At 41.2% G+C, this 15,873-nt stretch overlaps 1 protein-coding gene across 6 annotated transcripts in view; it reads left to right on the forward strand.

Annotated features, from left to right (window-relative positions):
• LOC117175154 (F-box/LRR-repeat protein 7) overlaps window positions 1-15,873 on the forward strand; it is a 505,186-nt gene that overhangs the window by 423,237 nt on the left and 66,076 nt on the right. The window lies entirely within an intron of this gene.

Raw genomic sequence — 15,873 nt, forward strand, 5'->3', positions numbered from 1 at the left:
TGTTGCGGATAGAGGGTCTCTGTACCAAGGGTTACTGCTGAATATGGTTACAAAAATAAATAGGCAGTCGCGCACAATTGTCCTGGGCTTGTCCCGAAGGAATTAACCCCCGATCGGAGGTGTGAAAACCGCGCCGAAAGCTGAATGGCACCTGGGTGATGTGTCTAGAACGGTGACTCTGGGAAAACGGGGCGACCTCTCAGAGTACGCAGCCTTATCCTTGCATGCGGGGCTCTACAAGGATGGACGAATCCCTTTCCCTAGCTTCTTGTGGGAACAGCAATGACAAAACCAAATATAGTTGTAGTAAGTGCGGTTCAAAACAATAGAACGCGCAGGGCTCCCGACAATGGGTCGGCCAACAATGCCCACCAATCTAGAGCTGGGGGAGCCAATAAAAATGGATTTAATGCGATGGATCGGTGGGATCTCGCGACCTTTGGGTGGACGGAGCGACTGAATCACGACTTGCTAGAGTGCTACAATGCGAGTGTGGCCCCTGAACGGGGTTACATGGCACGGCTGCATGCTCTGTTGTGCGAGAAACACCCGGAGATATCACACTTTTCGCAGCAGAGAACAGAGAAAGAGAGGCGACACTAAGACCAACTGCGGGCAGGCATCCAATAGAGGAAGAGCGATGCTTTACGACCCTGAGAAACATCAACACCAAGGTTTCTCTCAAGGGCCAAGGTTCGAAAGCTGCCGACCACCAGACAGCATATTGTTGAGAGAATACGGATACTATCTGACGCTAAGAGAAGTCTAGAGCGGAGGGAGAGGTGGGTCAGAGAAAATCAACAGTTTCTCTCTGACTCATCTCGACTCTTCCAAGACCCTCCAGTTACTGTCGAACAAACACCCATCCAAACCAGAGAAGGTGGAAGTATTTTGGAGAGAAGTTTACGAAGTTCAGCATAGACTGGACGAAGACTCAGAAAATATAAAGAGCTTCAAGGAGTTATGTGTTGCCCTCATAACACCTGATAAAGGATGTTCACCCATCACTACCGAGGAGGTGAAAAAAGTATTAAGAGGGATGAAGAACTATTCCGCACCAGGACCAGGTTGTATCAAAACCTTCTGGTGGAAGAAGTTTTATTCAACCCATTAGCATTTGGCCCGTATTTTCATCTCATATTTGAAGTCGGAAGAGCCGATTCCAGAGTGGTTGGTGGAAGGGCGCACAATACTTCTGCGGAAATAGGCAACTTAGCTGACCCAAAGAATTACAGGCCAATTAATTGTCTGAACACGCTTTATAAGATATTCACAGCTATCCTAAATGATAGGATTGTTCGGGCAATTGAACCTGTGTGGCAAGAAATGTATGAACAACGAGGCTCAAAGAAAGGCGTAGCCGGATGTCGGGAGAACCTGCTCATCGATAGATGTGTCTGCAAAGATGCAGCATTTTACCAGCGTGACCTATCGATGGCCTGGATTGATTATCGGAAAGCTTTCGATCCGACATCCCATAGACTTATCATCTGTCTTTTGGAAATGTTAAATGTTCATACGCAAATAGTTAGGTGCATAGAGAGATTGATGCCGCTTCGGAAAACCAGATTTACTATCTCATCTGGAAAAAATCGTGTGACAACTAATAAGGTCACGTTTCACAGATGTGTCTTTCAGGGCGACACCATGAGCCCACACCTCTTTTGCCTTACATTATTGCCACTATCTCTAGCACTGCGCCATTTCGACGGGTACTTGTGCGGGAAACCTGCAGATCGAAAGTACAAGGTCACTCATGTATTTTACATGGACGATCTTAAGATCTATGCTAAAAACAGAGAGCAACTGCATCTAGCTCTGGGGATTGTTGAACGATATACTAAGAAAATTGGAATGGAATTTGGGTTCGACAAATGCGCCAAGGTTTATTTAAAGCGAGAAAAACTTAATGGCATCCCTGAAGATCCTGAGCTCATTGATAGAAGCGCCATATGACACCTTTGCGCTGACGAGACTTATACATACCTGGGCGTGCCATAGAGCCGTATTCAGGAGGTGACATCTCTGAAGGATACTCTCCGAAGCAGATACAAACGTCTCATCCGGCAGATTTGGTCTTCCGAACGGTCGGCGAGGAACAAAGTATCTGCAGCGAACATGTTTGCCGCCCCGGTACGGATGAAGAATGAGCTCAGGTCTCTTCATATCGGGACAAGAAAGGTTATGCACATGAACGAAAGCATGCATCTGAAGTCTTCCGTTCCGCGACTGTACATCTCACGCCGTCAACGGGGTCGCGGAATATTGAGTCTTGAATGTCTTCACAATCTATCTCCAGTACTCACTCCTGAAAGCCCGGATTAAGAAAGCACAAGAGAAAAGCTTTCGTGAACAGCTCCTCGATAAGAGGATGCACGGTATCTTCCACATAAATGTGAAGGATCAGTCAATGTCTTGTGAGCTAACGTTTGCTTTCCTTAAATCGCTCGGATTGAAGTCTGGTACGGAGGGTTACATTTGTGCATGCTAAAACGGTGTCATTTCCTCCTTAACATACCGTTGCCACATTTTGAGCCAAGACATTCCTGATGATAGCTGCGGGGCGTGCCATGCACACCTCGAGAATCTAGCTCACATACTATCTAGTTGTCCAACTCACGCGGGAACGACCTACATTCAAAGGCCTAATGCGGCACTAAGAGTGCTTTATTACCATCTCTTTTAGACTTACGGCATTAACCTTAATATCGCTCCTCTAAATGCTCCTAGGGAAATCGAGTCAATTGTCGAGAATGGGAAGTGCCGCATATACTGGAACTTTATATTCTCGACAATTGTTTCTCTTGCTCACTCGAGGCTTGAAATGGTTCTTCTTGACTTCGAGAAGCGAACCATGTTCGTTATCAAATTTTCGGCACCAGCTGACAAAAACATCATAATCAAGGAGAATGAAAAGAAAGAAAGGTATCGAGACCTTAGAAGGGAGTTGCAACGATTGTACCCGGAATATTCTGTTAAACTAATCGTTCTTATCATCGGCGCTCTTGAAGGTGCCAAGCTTTCACTTGCTAATGGCCTAAAAAGCATCCCTGCGTGTCAACAATATGCTAAAACACTTGCGGTATAAATGCAGAATGCGGTAGTCCTTGGGTTGCTCTATGTTCTTAGGGTACACGAGGCGTTTTCTGGATGGTCGTATTGATTCCTTTACAGACTGTAACCACTTATCTCACGGTTGTGAGACGTGGTTGTGGCTGAAATTTTACCGCTATTTCGCTGGGAGCGGGTGCAATTTTCCAGATTAGCACCCGCTCCCGGCGAGATCCTGCGGTTGTCCTTATGACAAATTTTTAAATATATATATATATGTGTGTGTGTGTGTGTGTGTGTATAATTAAAAATTTCTCATAAGGACAACCGCAGGATTTCGCCGGGAGCGGGTGCTAATCTGGAAAATTGCACCCGCTTCCAGCGAACAATAATTTGCTTATTAGAAAAGTCGATATTTTTCACGAAATCATAATTGAATCTCTAAAAACGGATTCCATATGATGATCATCATGAATCAACGCAAGAGTTTCCCAGAATACAAATAATTTTATTATTGCAGGTTTGCAATAATTTTTTAATTTGTGGCTTTTTATATTTCTCATTTTAATTTTTATCTGAATTGATGTAGATATTCAGAAAAAACTATATTTTTAATTATACTTTTTAAAATACAACAATTGCTGATTTTATGTAAGAAAAAAAATCAGAAAATATAAAAAAAATTTATATCATGCTGCCATTAAAAAAAATCTTCAGGTTGGCCAAAGCCGATTTTTCCAAAGAAAACAAGCCAAAACTTTTCATTTATTTATTTTGATTGCCTATAAATTGAACATATAGAAATACAATGTATCATTTTTCAAAAAATATTTAGTGTTTCAAATGTATCAGAGAAATTCAAATTTACAAAGACGCTAATTGAAATAAGTCGCTACAAAAATTTCTTATCACAATTGTTTACTGTGAATTTTTTTATGAATATAGTAATAGTAAAAAAAATTCCAAGTTGTGAAGATCTGCGATTCAAGGATGCAATATCCTGTTTTAAAAACAAAAATTGGAAAATTTTTTTCCATCTGTATATGAATAGAACATTTACCACTCATATTTGTAACTCCGTTTTTTTAACTATATGTATAAATTTTAATGTGATTCCAATGTTTCTTATTTGAAATTCAAGTGCAAAAAATTAAAATGATCATTTTTATCGACCGAACTCGGTTATTAATTGCAGGGGCCTGGAAAGCGTTTTTCGTTTGGAATGGGGTGGGGGCGAATGAGTATTTTCATAAATGTCGACTTAATTAGTGGAATTCGCTGACTGTAAATTTTGTATTGCATATACACACTATGGAAGTGTATGCATGTATTAACCGGTTAGAGTTGCAGATATTTTTTAAGAAAATGAACTTGACAGTAAGAAGGTGGATGCCAATGTCACATGGAATGCGGGACCCACAACGTCTAGAACTAAAAAGTTTATAAAGTTGTTATACTTCGTCCAGAAGTCAAAATAGTCAATAGGTTTAACCCCAAAAAATGATTTGTTTCGCAGATATTCGTTTTGAACTCGCAAAGTGCATACATTGTGAATACTGAGTTTGCTTATCAGGAGGGCGTAAAGCGGCATTCATCTCTATTATTATGCGTTTGTTACATGATAAATAAACAGTGTGTCATCGAATATTTACATTTAATAAGAAGTGCTTAAGTAATGATAGATGCGAAAGTTCCCACTCTCGGCAATTACCTCTATTTCCCTAGGAACATTTAGAGGAACGATATCAAGGTTAATGCCATAAGAGTGACAGAGATGGTAATAACGCATTTCCAAAGCACGGCCTGCAGCTATCTTCGGGAATGTCTTGGCTTGAAATATGGCAAAGGTATGTTCATGTGGAAATGACATCGTATTGACATGTCAAAATAAAACCCTCTGTGTAGGACTTCAATCCGGGTGATTTGAGAAAAGCAAAAGCTAACTATCGCGACACTGACTGATTCTCCGCATTTCCTGACCATTTTACGAAGAGGGTCTCTTCGATTTACGACTCTATGTGCTTTACCCAGATTAATCCTGTTGTGAAGACATTTAAGATTTAATATTCCGGGACCACCTCGACGCCGTGAGATGTAGAGTCGCGGCATAGAAGACTTTAGATGTATGTTTTTTTATGCGTATAACCTTTCGTGTCCCGATATTAAGGGCTCTGAGCTCGTTCTTCGTCCATGGAACCACTCCAAATGAATTGAGTACTACCGGGACGGCTAGCATGTTAATTGCAGATACTTTGTTCCTTGCATACAGTTCGGAAGACCAAATCTGCTAAATAAGACGTAGGTATCTGCTTCGGAGAGTATCCTTTATAGATTTCACATCCTGAATCCTGCTCTGTGGTACGCCCAGAAATGTATAAGTCCCTTCAGCGTAAAGTTGTCGTAAGGCGCTTCTATCGACAAGCTCAGGGTCTTCAGGTATGCCATTAGTTTTTCCTTGCTTCAAATAAACCTTCGCGCATTTGCCTAACCCAAATTCCATTCCTATTTCATTGGTATATCGTTCGACAATCCCTAGAGCTGGATGTACTTGCTCTCTGTTTTTAGCATAGATCTTAAGATCATCCATGTAAAATACATGAGTGACCTTGTACTTTTGATCTGCAGGTTTGCCGCAATAGTACCCGTCGGAATGGTGAAGTGCTAGAGATAGTGGAAATGATGTGAGGCAAAAGAGGAGTAGGCTCATGGTGTCGCCCTGAAAGACACCGCTCTGGAAGTTGACCTTGTTTATTACCACACGATTTTTTCCAGCTGAGATAGTAAATCTGGTTTTCCAAAGCCGCATTAAACTCTCTATGCTTTTCATGATTCGCGGATGAACCTTTGAGCTTTCCAGAAGACAGATGATAAGTCTATGGGAGGTCGAATCGAATGCTTTCCAGTATCCAGACTATCAATCGGTCACGCTGGTAGCATTCTGCATCTTTTCCGACACATCTATCGACGACCAGGTTCTCCTGACATCCTCCTACGCCTTTCTTTGAGCCAGATTGTTTAGACATTTTTTGCCACATATGTTCAATTGCCTGAACAATTCTATCATTTAGCATAGTTGTTAATATTTTATACAGTGTGTTCAGACAAGTGATTGTCCCGTAATTCTTTGGGTCAGTGGTGTTGCCTATTTTCGGTAGGAGTATTGTGCGCCCTTCCACCAACCACAACGGAATTGGCTCTTTTGACTATAAATATGAGGTGAAAATACAGGTGAAATGCTGATAAGTTGAACAACATTTCTTCCACCAGAAGGTATTAATACCATTTGCTCCCGTAGCGGAATAGTTCTTTATCTCTCTTAATACGTTTTACCTCCTCGGTAGTGATGGGTGGTCATTCTTCATCAGGTGTTATGAGGGCATCACATAGCTCACTGAAGCTATTTATCTTCTCTGATTCTTCGTTCAATCAATGCTGCACTTCTTAGTTTTCTCTCAAGAGTACTTCGACCTTCTCTGGTTTGGGTGGGTGGTCGAAAGTAACTGAAGTGTCTTGAAAGAGTCGAGATCAAGAAGTAAAAGAAGTAAAAGAGTCAAGTAGTAAAATTCCCGTTTTCGACTCGAAATAAGAGGTGAATTACCTAATTTTCACTGACAACTACAGTCCTCGACTCTGGATAAACAAGTATCGGAACATCCGCGCTTCTTCGGTTTTATTGGCGCGGGGGATCTTGAGCATTTGAACGTTTCTTGGGCCGCTCTTGTATTGCAGATAGCGATTTAAGACGGTTACAGTTTTCGCTTCTATCCTGTCGGTAATTGCTTGCCAATATTTTACGGTTGAGCGATATTAAAAAAAAAATAATAAAATGAGTGTCAAAGGAATATAAGGGGGGAGGTGAAAATAAAAGGTTAAGGAAGAGGAAGGCTGAGCGTAACGTCAGCTACGGCTAACTACTTTGGAAGCGAGCTAGATAACATTCAGTTTAAAAAGCGAGAAAAAGAAAGTTTTAAGAAAAACGAGTGAAAAAATATCGCATCCTAGTGAACTTTTCTTTCGGAATTGACTCTTGTGATTCCCCTTCTATAATTTTCAAGCTTCAATTTTATTTGACATTTACTAAGTCATGATTTTTTTATGCTTTGTGATAATTACGGAGAAAAAATAAAAAGATGGTTCTGTTAAATTAAAAAAAAAAGTTGTTTTGGGTTGGGTTGTTGCCTCCTCATCGCTGGAGTATAATGTGTACATAAGACATTCTGTCTTGTTTTTCTTGTTGTTTTTTCGTTGCTCTTGTCGTGTTAATAAGGTTAATAAGGATTTCTCCATAGGTGACGTGTTAAAGGATATCAAATATTTCCTAGGCAACTTTAATGTAGGTAGAATATTTAATATTGCTAGGTCTATTATCACTTAAATAAAAAGTACCAACGATGGCGTGACCAGACTAAGTTATATTATTGAGGGAGTTATGGCCTTGTTTAAGTAATGAAACTTCCGAATCAAAATATTAAACTTTTAATGTACTTGATCGAAATGGATCAATGTTGTTGCTTTGTGTTTTCGGATTAGCTAGTCATTGGGGTAAGAACGGATATCTCAGAGTATTCTTCGAGCGCTGCATCCATCTAACCTCTGATTCGGGGTATTTGTTTTTGTGCTAACTTCGGTCTTAGAGTGTTTCTGCTTCCCTGTGGTTGGCAGTCTTCTCAAAGTTTACTACTTGACTATTACAAAAAATGTTTTGTCTATCGATAGGTTTGCTTTGGCGAAAATGCTTCGATTCTTATTGCGCCATTCTTCTCAAAATTCCACCATTGTGTTGTTCTTCTGTAAGTGACTCCAGAGATTGATATTGTTTTGTTTCTATGGGAGGAAGAAACATAGGTTGAGGGAATTTCGATCATGCTTTTTTCTTAGTGACATCAATGTTTGGGTGGTCTTCGCGTTAATGATAGGGTTTTAGATCTTTGGTATTAAAAGTTCCGCGTTCTCTTCCTGTTTCAGAGTTCTTTAGTATATACGTTCCTGTACATATTTGTTTTTTAATAACATAGGGTCCTTCGTAGATGGCCAGAATCTTTTTTGTGATTTTCTCTTCTTTTTTTGACAGTGCATGGGCTTTTATATTCACTTTGGATCCCACAATCAAGTTTGTAATATGTTGGTTTTTGTTAAAGTTTTCTGCCCGAGCTTATCAATTTATTAGGATGCGTTCACTAAGTAGCTTCAGTTTCCTGTCATAGAACATATACGCTGGCTTGTTTGGGAGTTAAAGCTATTGCTCCCAAGCTCTTTCCGGCTTTTTATTTAGTTGTATTTCACAGGGGGTGAAGTTCGTTGTGTCATGGTGGACCTCGTTTATGCGCGTCTCGACTTTGTCTATTTACAGTGTGACCGACGTTAAAAGTGTTTGAATAATTTTATGACAAATGTATATTACAAAACTTTCAACATTGTTAAATTGTCTGCTTACTTTTCCCCTTGGAACAAAATAATATTTATTCTCAACCCTACGTATAACTATTATCATTGAGTGTATTTACACTTGTAAGTTTTGTATTGTTGTCTTCTTTTGTTATTGTGATCATAGTATAATTTTAGTCTGAAAATCTAAAGAATTCTTAAGATTAGCAAGAACTAAGAGAAAACAAATTTCAACATTCTTCCTCTATTTGCGGTTTTTCCAAGTCCGTGAGTGATTTGTTGACTTTTGCCCTAATACGCATTGGGTTTAATACCATGGTCCATGGTTCTTCGATTACACTTCTCCCCATCAACCCTATCTTACTTTGATTACTAGATTTTACTCTTTGTCTGGATCCCTCTCAAAGGGTGAAATTGCTGCTCGATGCTCTTAACATTAAATTCAATATTCTATTATTAATAATGGTTGAGATTAGCTTATACAAAATAAGAAAAAAGAGTGTCGAGCGGGTGAAAAGTGTAAAAAAGGGGATGAATGATTGCACTAATGATTGCTACTCATGAGGAATATAACTTTAGAAATAAAAAAAGACTCGTGCATGGAAATTAGTGATACGGGTTTACTCTTCTACGTAAACTGCTAACTGAAGCATTTCCAATGTGCTAAATTATCAACATAAATCTTAACAGATAAAATTCACTCTCTGCTTAACACCACTTTGACCGTTCTGATTGCTTAAAAGTGTTTCAGTGTGATGGAAAGATAAATTATAAGAATCAAATATGACCCAGGAGGTGACAAAAGTATTTAGAGGAATGAAGAACTATTCTGCTCCGGGACCAGATGGTATCAAGAAATTTTGGTAAAAAATGTTACCGTCAACTCATCAGCATTTAGCCCGTACTTTCATCTCATACTTAAAGTCGGAAGAGCCACTTCGGAAGTGGTTGGTGGAAGGGCGCAAAATACTCCTGCCGAAAATAGGAACCTTAGCTGAACCGAAGAATCAAAGGGCAATCACTTGTCTGAACACACTGTATACAACGCGGTTCAAAGAAAGGCGTAGTAGGATGTCGAGAGAACCTGCTCATCGAAAGATGTGTTTTCGAGGATATAGCATCTTACGCGTGTAACTTATTAAGGGCCTAGATTGATTACCGGAAAGCTTTCGATTGGACTTCCCATAGACTTATCATCTGTCTTTTGGAAGGCTGGAAGATTCATGCGCAAATCGTGAGGTGCATAGAGAGATTGATGCCACTTTGGAAAACCAGATACTCTATTTCATTTGGACAAAGGAGTCCCGGTGGCTTAGACGATAGCGCGCCAGGCTTACAAGCAGGAGGACTCGGGTTCGATCCATGTGCCGGTACCCATGAAAATTTTTCTATGTATTTGTACCGGGACTTCGGTAGTTCGGAACCAACCTTAAACTGTAGGTCGCCTTAGGAGAAGCTGATGCCTTATCAAGGACAAACGGGCTCCGTACGGGGGACTAACTGTGGGTGTTGAAGCTGATCATGAGAAGACTCGAAAATGACTTAGCGATCTCCTTGCGCTTGGAGGTTCCGTATGGGGGCAAACACGCGCTATGGTCGCTGGACGTCTTTGATTAATGAATATACACACACATACATGTACATGACACACCAGGAGAGTGCTTCGATTCTGTGCGTCTAACTGATGACCTCAGAGAGATCGCCACCCCCCCCCTAGCCTTTTAGGGAGACTTGCGGATTGCATAGCTGGCGAGGATCAATTTGTTTACTGGCAACAAGGAAAGACGTCCCTTGCTGTGCGATGGGTAGGCCTGGCACCTGAGAGGTATAATCTCAGAATATTGGTAAGAACGGAAAGCCGCCAAGATACAAAAACACACGACGAAGATGGCCCGATTCGAATTAATGCCTTGAGACTAAACACGCGTGTGGCACAATAGGCTTTGTAGCTTAATCGCTAGGGGGATGCTGCACGGTCCCCCGACCACTCTACAACCAGCCAACCATTAAATCTGGAAAGAATCGTGTGACCACTAACAAGGTCACCTTTCAGAGAAGCTTCTTTGAGGGTCATACCATTAGCCCACTCCATTTTCGCCTCACATTATTGCCACTATCTCTAGAACTTCGCTATTCTGACGGGTACTTTCGCAGCGAACCTGCAGATCAAAAGTACAAGGTCACTCATGTATTTTACATAGAGAATCTTAAGATCAATGCTAAAAAGAAAGAGCAACTACCTCTAGCTCTAGGGATTGTCGAACGATATACTAAGAAAAAAGGAATGGAGTTTGGGTTAGACAAATGCGCCAAGGTTTATTTTAGGCGAGGAAAACTTAATGGCATCCCAGGAGACCCTGATCTCGTCGATTGAAGCGTTATGCGAAACCTTTGGCCTGGAGAGACTCATACATACCTGAGCGTGCCACAGAGGCGCATTCAGGATATGACATCTATAAAGGATACTCTTCGAAGCAGATAAAAACGTCTCATCCGGCAGATTTGGACTTCCGAACTGTCGGCGAGGAACAAGGTATCTGCAACAAACATGCTTTCCATTCCAGTAGTACTCTATTCATTTGAAGTAGTTCCATGGATGAAGAACTAGCTCAGATCCCTTGATATCGGGACAAGAAAGGTTATGCATATGAACAAAAGAATGCATTTTGAGTGTTCTGTTCTAGGACTTTACATCTCACGTTGTCAATGTGGTCGCGGAATATAGAATCTTCAATGTATTTGCAAGAGGATTATACTAGGTACAGCACATAGAGTCGCAAATGGAAGATAACCTCTTCTTAAAATGGTCAGAAATCACGAAGAAGTGGGCAAAGGAGCATTTCTGTACAAAGCAGCGGGGGAGGCTGCTAAAACACTTGAACTTAACTTCAGTATTAAGGGTGATCAAAATGTATCAAGTCTTATCTATCTCGAGTACTCACACCTGAAAGCCCAGATTAAGAAAGCACAAGAGAAAAACTTTCGTGAACAGCTCCTCGATAAGAGGATGCACGGCATCTTCCATAGAAATGTGGAGGATCAGTCAATATCATGTGAGTTAAATTTTCCTTTCCTTAAATCTCTTGGATTTAAGTCTGGCACGGCGTGTTTCGTTTTCGTATGTCAAGACAGTGTCATTTCCACCTTAACATACCGTCGCCACATTTTGAGCCAAGACGTTCCCGGTGATAGATGCAGGGCGTTCCAAGCACACTCCGAGCGTTTAGCACACATACTATCTAGTCGTCCAGCTCATGCAAGAACGACCTACATCCAAAGGCACAATGCGTCACTAAGAATGCTTTATCACCATCTCTTTCACTGTTACGGCATTAACGTTGATATCATTCCTTTAAATGCTCCTTGGGAAACAGAGTCAATTATCGAGAATGAGAAGTACCGCATATACTGGAACTCAATATTCTCGACATTGTTTCTGTTGTACACTCGAGGCCTGACATGGTTCTTCTTGACTTCGAGAAGCGAACCATATTCGTTATCGAATTTTCGGCAGAAGCTGACAAAAAACATGACAGCCAAGGAGTTGCGACGATTGTACTCGGAAAACTAATCGTCCTTAAACTGTTAAAGTAATCGTCCTTATCATTCGTGCTTTGGAAGTGCCAAGCTTTAACTGGTTAAGAGCCTGAAAGAAACTTTAGGGAAGGAGGGGGGTATAGCAAAATTCCACGCTTGTCCATGAGGGGGACCGGGGGGGAGGGGGGTCGAGCTAGATTCCACGTGAACACACATTTCCCTAAATTTGTGGAAAATATCACTAAATGAGACAAAGTATGCTCTAGGTATGCTCCAACTCTTATATTGTGCTCGCGCACAATATAATTTTTATTTTAATTTTATTTCAGTTTTTTTACGACTTTTTCTTTGAAATTCAAATCATGTTTAAACTCACGTTCTTAAACTAATTCGATTTTTTTCAGCTAATTCATGGCTCCTTTTGACTTCTTATAGTCCGGGAGCTCGCGACTACCAGGTGTATACATATGAAACCGGTATTTTTTCAAGAAAAAAACACATTTATTTCAAGAGAATGATAACAAATATTTTATTCAAAGTATGCGCCCTCGCTGGCTACACATTTTGTCCACCTCTTAGGCAATTTATGGATACCTTTCCAAAAAAAGTCTTCGTTTTTTGAAGCAAACCAGTCATCGAGCCATTTTCCAACATTTTCGTAAGAAGTGAAGCGCTGTTCGCTGAGTGCGTGCCCCATCGATGCAAATAAGTGGTAGTCGGATGGAGCACTTTTTTATGCCTAGTTTCATATTTTTGGCGTTTTTGGCATGTTTTTGGCATGCTCTCCGTAAGCTTCGACAAGCATTCGATGAGATTCTATCGCCGATTTACCCAAATGGAAACAGAAAATTAATGCTCCCCGCAAATCGTTGTTTGAAGGCACGTATTTCGACATTTTCAAGAGCGAAAAAAATCACGATGTCATATGAAACTTGAAATGTTTGGTATTGGATATTGTTGACAGATGACAATACGCCAATTAGCACAAATGGTAAGTTCCGACAGCGCCTACAAGTGTGCCTACTGGCCGCTAAATGGCAATACCGGTTTCATATGTATACACCTGGTATTCTATGGGTGTCATATTCGTACTCACTACAATTTCCGATTCTTTTGTTTTCATAGTCCACAGTCCGAAATTCGTTGACTAACTAACAACTGTTGGTGTATTTTTGCAACAATTTATCGTTAAATTCGTCAAAAATTCAAGTGAAAAAGCATCATTTCAGTACTCTTTGAAACCCATGAGGAATGATTGTTTGGATGCTAAAAACTAACAAGACGTTTGACTGGCAGCTGCTCGGTGGTTGCAAAGTTGACTGGCAGACTGTCATACATGCCGAAAATTCGATTGAAAAAACGTCATTTTAGTACTCTTCAAACCGATTGAGGATGATTGTTTTGGTGCAAACAACTAAAAAAGAATTTGACTGGCAGGTCCTGAGAAGTGTCAAAGTTGACTGACATTTTAATCAGCAACCGAATGAAAGTTTTGTCCTTTTCATTAACTAAAATTTTCATCTATAGGATACGTCTATAAAACTAATATGTATATAAAAAAAGTAAAAAAATATCACTTTTCACGTAAATTCACAGCTTACAACAATGGGTTTTGAGAGTACTAAAAACACGTTTCTTGACTTGAATTTTTGGCCTGTTTGACGCACTGATAGTCAACTTTGGGACCACTCAGGAGCTGCCAGTTAAACTTCTTCGTAGTTGATTGCACCTGAAAAATCATCTCCAATGGGTTTCAAGAGTACTAAAATTACGTTTTTTTACTCGAATTTTTGACACCTTTCACAGTCTGCTAGTTAACTTTGGCACCACTAAGGAGCTACCAGTCAAACTTATTGTTAGTTTTTAGCATCCAAGCAATCATTCCCCGTGGGTTTGAAGAGTACTAAAATGACGTTCTTTCACTCGTATGACGCGAGCTTCCGGACATTTTGAAGACTAATGATATCTATATTTTCATAAAATACGTCCACGTGTACAAAGTACAGGGGGGGGAGGTGTTATTTGTCCAATTTTCACGCTGTCCACGAGGGGGGGGGGGGGTAAAGTCATGAAAAATTGTCCACGTGGTATATGGATGGCCCCTTACTGGATCATCATATTGATTTCGTTACCGACTGTAGCCACCTATCTCACGGTCGTGAGACGTAGTTATAGCTGAAAGTTTACCTCGATTTCGCTGGGATTGGGTGCAGTTTTTCAGATTAGCACTTGTTCCCAACGAAATCCTGCATTTTTCCTTTTGATAAACTTCTAATGAAATATATATATATTCGCTTCGGTTTTGATTCCTCTAGAATCAAACTGAAGGGCCTATGACAAAGCCACCGAACGTGTCCTCGGGTTGCGGATAGAGGGCCCCTGTACCAAGGGTTTATGCTAAATATGGTTACAAAAATAAATAGGCAGTCGCGGACAATTGTCCAGGGGTGGTCCAGAAGGAATTAACCCCCAAGCGGAGGTGTGAAAACCGTGCTAAAAGCTGAATGGCACCTGGGTGAGGTGTCTAGAACGGTGACTCTGGGATACCGGGCGACCTCTCAGAGTACGCAGCCTTATCCTTGCATGCGGGGCTCTACAAGGATGGACGAACCCCTTTCCCTAGCTTCTCGTGGGAACAACAATGACAACACCAAAGATAGTTGTAATAAGTGCGGTTCAAAACAACAGAAAGCGCAGGGCTCCCGACAATGGGTCGGCCAACAATGCCGATTAATCTAGAGTTGGGGGAGCCAATGAAAATGGATTCAATGCGATGGATCGGCGGGATCTCGTGACCTTTGGGTGGACGGAGCAACTGAATCACGACTTGCTAGACTGCTACGATGCGAGTGAGGCCCGTGAACGGGGTTACATGGCACGGCTGCATGCTCTGTGGTGCGAGAAACACACTGAGTTATCGCATTTTCCGCAGCAACGTCTGCGAAACCATGCTGAACTACTCCGTAAAAGGGGCTATGTAAGCGGCACGTCTACTCTACCACAGCTAGAACAAGCCGGCAACAAAGAAAGAGAGGCGACACTAAGACCAACCGCGGGCAGGCATCCAATAGATGAGAGCGATGCTTTACAACCCGGAGAAACATCAACACCAAGGTTTCTCTCAAGCCTAAAGATCTGGCTCAAATGGATGACGAGCTTCATGGACATTTTTCCAGTTAATCCGACCTCTGGGCTATCAATTATTGTGTGTATAATGCAGCGAGAGCTTTGGCCGATGCAAACCGTAAAACAAAACCAACGGCTGATCATAAGACCACAAAACGAATGCATCAAATTGCCGTAAAGATAGGCTGGGCAAGACAGTACGCGTTCCGCATTCAATGTGTGATTGACTACATCAAATCTGGCAGGAATTTTACCGCTAAGGTTCGAAAGTTCGCGCGCGAACTCTAGACCCGTTATCACACACTTAACAAGTCAAAGCTGCTGACCATCAGGCAGCATATTGTTGAGAGAATACGGATAATATCTGACGCTAAGAGAAGTCTAGAGCGGAGGGAGAGGTGGGTCAGAGAAAATAACAGTTTCTCTCTGACCCATCTCGACTCTTCCAAGACCCTCCAGTTACTGTCGAACACCCACCCAAACTAGAGGAGGTCGAAGGATTTTGGAGAGAAGTCTACGAAGTTCAGCATAGACTGGACGAAGACTCAGAAAATATAAATAGCTTCAAGAAGTTATGTGTTGCCCTCATAACACCTGATAAAGAATGCCCACCCATCACTACCGAGGAGGTGAAAAAAGTATTAAGAGGAATGACGAACTATTCCGCATCGTGACCAGACTGTATCAAAACCTTCTGGTGGAAGAAGTTTTCTTCAACCCATCAGCATTTGGCCCGTATTTTCACCTCATATTTGAAGTCGGAAGAGCCGATTC

The sequence above is a fragment of the Belonocnema kinseyi genome, chromosome 6, assembly GCF_010883055.1.
Source record: "Belonocnema kinseyi isolate 2016_QV_RU_SX_M_011 chromosome 6, B_treatae_v1, whole genome shotgun sequence".
In the NCBI taxonomy this organism is placed as follows: domain Eukaryota; kingdom Metazoa; phylum Arthropoda; class Insecta; order Hymenoptera; family Cynipidae; genus Belonocnema; species Belonocnema kinseyi.